Source organism: Xenopus laevis, chromosome 2L, assembly GCF_017654675.1.
Source record: "Xenopus laevis strain J_2021 chromosome 2L, Xenopus_laevis_v10.1, whole genome shotgun sequence".
Lineage (NCBI taxonomy): Eukaryota > Metazoa > Chordata > Amphibia > Anura > Pipidae > Xenopus > Xenopus laevis.
Window position 1 is genome coordinate 186,216,747 of NC_054373.1, and position 6,000 is coordinate 186,222,746.

At 41.1% G+C, this 6,000-nt stretch overlaps 1 protein-coding gene across 1 annotated transcript in view; it reads right to left on the reverse strand.

Annotated features, from left to right (window-relative positions):
* The window catches only part of p2ry6.L (pyrimidinergic receptor P2Y, G-protein coupled, 6 L homeolog), a 35,366-nt gene extending 33,362 nt beyond the window's left edge, over positions 1–2,004 (reverse strand). Inside the window, exon 1 of the mRNA XM_041582835.1 lies at positions 1,579–2,004. The gene's annotated coding sequence lies outside the window, so the exon portion shown is untranslated. The remainder of the gene's footprint in view (positions 1–1,578) is intronic.
* Positions 2,005–6,000: the final 3,996 nt, after the last annotated feature.

The window sequence follows — 6,000 nt, forward strand, 5'->3', positions numbered from 1 at the left end:
AAACCATTAGGCGGGGGTGCAATGAGGGTGTGACCACAAAATACATATAGACAAATACAAGATTCCTCTGCACTCAACCCATTATCAATATATTTAAGACAGCGACATTTTGTGCATAGGACTGGCCAGATATGGGATGACTTTGACGTAGTTGGCCAGCTTAAATATATTGCAATATATGGACAAACAATCCCTGTTTTGTTTAAAGGGTAAGGCATTTTTCAGTAGCAGTAGCACAAAGTGTCTCTGTCTTAAATATATTGATAATGGGTTGAGTGCAGAGGACTCTTGTAGTTGACTATATGTATTTTGTGGTCACACCCTCATTGCACCCCCGCCTAATGTTTTTAAAAACTAGTGGTGAGCACAACTTTCCCTTGTTTGTTATAGTTCTACAAGAGCAGTGACCAGCTCCATGTTGTAGCTCCCACCCCCTCCAACTATAGTCAGGTGATCCCACTGGTGTCTAATAAAAGGGCAGCCAAGTTTGGGAGTTTTACTTTGAAAGCAGCGAGTAAGTTGCAGGTAAAACGTATTCGTCCCTTTTATAAAATGTATAATTAAACCATAGAATTCTTAATGAATCAGATGAAAATTAAGCGTAGGACTGGCCAGATATGGGATGACTTTGACGTAGTTGTTCAGCTTAAATATATTGCAATATATGGACAAACAATCCCTGTTTTGTTTAAAGGGTAAGGCATTTTTCAGTAGCAGTAGCACAAAATGTCTTAAATATATTGATAATGGGTTGAGTGCAGAGGACTCTTGTATTTGTCTATATATATATATCTATATATATCTATATATCAATATATATATATATATATATATATATATATATATATCTATATATATATATATATATAAAAAGAAGTCCAGGAGGTGCACTGTATTTACAGTAGATATGCCCGGGTGCCCGCAACAATGGAATAAGTAAAGTATCTGTTTGAGGAATAACGACACTCACTGGACTTAATTTATGCAAACAAAATAGATCATTTATTAAACCCAACGTTTCGATCCCTCACCGGGATCTTCGTCAGGAGAATACAAAAAAAAGGGAGGGATCAATACTTTGAGTTTAATAAATTATCTATTTTGAGTCACATATATATGTGTGTGTGTGTGAATATATATTTCACAAATAATTAATATTAGTGGCACAGCTGAGTAAAGACACAATGACAGGCTACATACAGTAAGTACTTTACACTTGAATGAGTAAATTTACTAGGGGGCAGGTTCCACTAATGAGCAGGTTGTGTATGAAGAGAACAAGAGAACACTTTATACACAAAGACAAAATAATATTTAGGGTGAGAATTCTCTGGACTGGAATGATATAAACAAATAGGCTGCACTTCACTGGTATTCATTCAATAGACAATTTCCAAATTATATCCACGTGCCACAAGGGTGAAATGAGAGAGTTCCTATGAAGAATGACACATTGAGGTGAAATTATCCAAAATCAGGAACAGTCACTTCCAATGTAACCCGGCAGCCCTGAGGCTGTTTTTGAAAACAAGTGAAAGTTGTAAATGCTCTCAGCAGCCCAATGACGGTGCGACTTACCTTTACTCCTCTGGGCACTGGAGTGATGTGGAGGTTCCTGCAGGCGGCAGTTGCGCGGTGCCAGTTGCGCGTTGCCAGTTGCAGGCGGCAGTTACGCGGTGCTTGTTGCAGGGAGTTGGTAATTATGCGCAAGAAAACGCGACCCCGAACGCGAATGATTCTTTAGTTGTCTCCTCCTAAGGAATGTGTTGTCTCTGGACACTTAGTAGCGACTGAACGCAGCCCCAGTGCAGCCGATCCGCCGCCTGTCACTCACTGACACATTCATTGCCGAGTGCAAGTTCTGCAGCAGCGAGTCTGTTGCCCCTCCCTCCCCCGCCGAACCCACTGGGAGCAGCACAGGAATTGTCGGAGGGATTAGTGATTGTTGTGCCCGGGGCCTCGGCTGCTCAGACTTGTTGCAATTCTGCTGAATTACTGCTGCTCTATCAGGTGTCGCACAGGAGCAACTCTTTGTCTGTCCATCTATTTATCTGTCTGTCTCACCTACTGGAAAATAATCCTTTAAAGGGGTTATTCACATTTAAATTAACTGTTAGTATGATGTAGAGAGGGATATTCTGAGACAATTTGCAATTGGTTTTCATTTTTTATTATTTGTGGTTTTTGAGTTATTTAGCAGCTCTCCAGTTTGTAATTTCAGCCATTTGGTTGCTAGGGTCCAAATTCCCCTAGCAACCATGCATTGATATGAATAAGAGACTGAGATATTAATAGGAGAGGCCTGAATAGAAAGACAGCAATAACAATTATATTTTAACCTTACAGAGCATTTATTTTTAAATGGGGCCAGTGACCCCCATTTGAAAGCTGGAAAGGGTCAGACAAAGGTGGCAAATAATTCAAAAGCAAGACATTCCAAGAAATAAATAATGAAGACCAATTAAAAATTTGCACAGAATTTATCTGGTAAGGCTCTTTCTTACGAGCGGTTGTAATAGACACATTACATTTTTTCCAATGGGGCTGTACTCACACAGGCGCGTGTAGGGGCCGAACGCAGGTTGAGACGCAACATGCTGCGCCAATGTGAGTACAGCCCCATTGGAAAAAATGTAATGCGTCTATTCCTGCGCTCCCCTGCGCCTGAATGCAGAAAGACGGAACGCAGGGGAGCGCAGCTACAACCGCTCGTCAGTAAGAGCCCTAAAGGTAAACCACCACTTTACTTTCCGTGTGTTATAGAGTGACCAATTCTAAGCAATTTTTCAATTGATCTTCATTATTTATTATGTAATACTTTTGAATTATTTGACTTCTTCTGACTCTTTCCAGCTTTCAGATGGGGGTCACTGACCCCATCTAAAAACAAATGTTCTGTGAAGCTACAAATGTATTATTGCTATTTTTCTTACTCCTCTTTCTATTCAGGCCTCTACTATTCATATTCCAGTCTCTTATTCAAATCAATGCATGGTTGCTAGGGGAATTTGGATCCTAGCAACCAGATTGCTGAAATTGCAAACTGGGGAGCTACTGAATAAAAAGCGAAATAACTCAAAAACCACAAATAATAAAAAATGAAAACCAATTGTAAATTGTCTCAGAATATCCCTCTCTACATAATACTAAGTTCATTTAAAGGTGAACAACGCCTATAAGTGCTAGGGAGTAGTGATGAGCAAATATTTTCACCAGGCATGGATTCACGGTATAATTCCACACTTCTGCGTCTTTTTTTTGGCGAAAAATCTGTCACAGAAAATTTGACCGCAACAAAAAATTTCGCCAAAACAAAATTGTCGCAGAGACAAAAAAGTCGCCACAAGAAAGAACGCACATTGACTTTAATACATTTAGAGTGAGAAAAATTTGTCACATGTAAAGAAATGTGACGCCTATTGACTTCAATGCTTTTCACCAATTTTTCACCATTTTGTGAATTCTTTCGCAGTTTTATGAACTTTTCGGCGAAGCGAAATGGGACAGATTGGCTCATCACTACCCCTTTCTGCAGTTGGGATCTTACTAAAAATCATTTAAACATTAATTAAACCCACTGGAATTTTTTTTTCCTTCCATAAGGATTTATTATATCTTAGTTGGGATTATTATTATATTACTACAAAGAAAAGGAAATCAAAAAAAATCAACAAAACTCTTACCCCTCAATTGTACATTTCCCCAAATTATTTGTCGGTTATTTGGAGTCCTGTATTCGTACCTTCTGTTTGTTTTCCCCCAGATTTTATGTTTTCCTGAACTTTACATTTGTTTTGCTTAGTCCATGGCTCTGCTATATACGATTAACATGGAGTCTATTGAGGGTGACCTTCCCATAATTCAGATTGTTCTTGATAACTGATCTCTGGATAACAGATCCCATGCCCCTATATGGGATAGAGTGGGGGTTTTCGGATAAGGGATCTTTCCATAATTTGGATCACCATACTATAAGCAATGGTGTAACTAGATATTACTGGACCCTACATCAAATTATTTTTCAGACCCCCAAAATGTCTAGAGCTTGGTCTATTTTACCAATATTTATTAAAATTGTATATCAAATGAATGCCTTATGGGGCCTCTATATCTCCTGGGCCCCTCTGCAGCCGCAGGGTCTGCTTCCTCTGTAGTAACACCTCTGACTATAACATGCCTCCCAACTTGCCCGTTTTTTCTCGGAGCAGTCCCGATTTTGACAGCTCAACCTCAGTCCCCGGTTTGTTATTGAAATGTCCCGACTTTCTCTTTGATCTCCTGCACTGCACAGCCAGAAAAAAATACAACGTTTCTAAATTAATTGGCTTTGGCCGATAGCCCAGAATAGATACTTAGATACTTTTGTACCAATTTAAGATAAGCAGGTCTCTTGGGAGAACTTAGACTCACAGCTTAAAGGGCAATGCACCCTCATGAGCAAAACTGCAATAACATAAAAACCGCAGAAGTGTGATCAAACGTTCATAACCTGCCAAGTTTTGTAAAATGAACATGGTAATTAGGGGGTGTGGCCACAAAACGGGTATGGTCAAAACAATTTCGCCGCGATACACGCAACAAATCTTTTTGTCCCTCTTTCTATTTCCAAAATGTTGGGAGGTATGCTATAAGTCTATAAAAAAAACAGTCCATTAAATAAACCCAACTGGATTGTTTTGCCTCCAATAGAGATCAATTATATCTTCCAGTGGGGTAAATAGAATGCGCCGGGCCCCCCTGCAAAAAATCTTCAGAGGGGCCGGCACACTCCGATCCCCATCCTCCTGCCCACTTCTTGTCCCGCCTATGCCCCACCTCTTCCCCGCCACACCCCACCCACTCTCTGCCCAGACCCCGCCCACTCCCACCCTACTTGCATCCCCCTTCTGGGCCGCAGGTGAGAGAGCAGCAGAGGAGTAGGGTTTTTTTATTACCCTATAGAGGAAGCCGACCCCACGGTCTGTGACCCCCTGTGACTGCAGGATCTGCTTCCTCTATAGTAACATCACTGATATCTTCATCTGGGTTGAGTACAAGGTACGGCTTTATTACTACTGAGAATCGTTTTAAAACTTTGCAGAATTTGATTAAAATGGAGCATATGTGAGACGGCCACCCTGTCATTTGGATCTTTCTTGATAATGGGTTTTAGTGGTTTTCGGAGCTCATAGTTCTAATCGCAGACACACTCCTTACTCCTTACCCCTTACTCCAGTCAGGGCCGGTATAAATAACAGAAACACTGCGGAAGTTCCAAAGGGCTGAAAGCGGCACATTCCCTCCCTGTTTGACCCTCATAATTCTCTTACTCTCCCGGTGTTTCTAAACAAAACTTCTCATGTGCAGCAGCAGCAGCAGGAGGTAGTGATGAATGTGAACAAATCAGCTGCAAAATACTTGCTGTTAATATGAGCTTTGTGTGACACACCTGTTTGCTCTCTAATCCCCCCACACAAACACCTGCAGGGAGGGGATTCTTGGGGCTTGAGGTTCTAATGTTCAAAACAACCTTCAGTGTTTTGCCCTTGTTCTCACTGGATAGAAATTTGCCTCGGTGATATTTCATATATTCAGTGGTCCCCGTTAGGGATGTAGCGAACGTCGGAAAAAAAGTTCACGAACATATTCGCGAACTTGCGCAAAAATGCGAGCGGTTCGCGAACGGTTCGCGAACCCCATAGACTTCAATGGGAAGGCGAACTTTAACATCTAGAAAAGACATTTCTGGCCAGAAAAATGATTTTAAAGTTGTTTAAAGGGTGCAACGACCTGGACAGTGGCATGCCAGAGGGGGATCAAGGGCAAAAATGTATCTGAAAAATCTGCCTGTGTGTGCTTGGAAGAGATAGTGTAGGGGGAGAGCTGTTAGTGATTTCAGGGACAGATGATAGTAAGTTTGCTGGCTAGTAATCTGCTTGATACTGCTCTGTATTGGAGGGACAGAACTCTGCAGGGATTTGAGGGACATTTTAGCTTAGGTAGCTTTGCTGGCTAGTAATC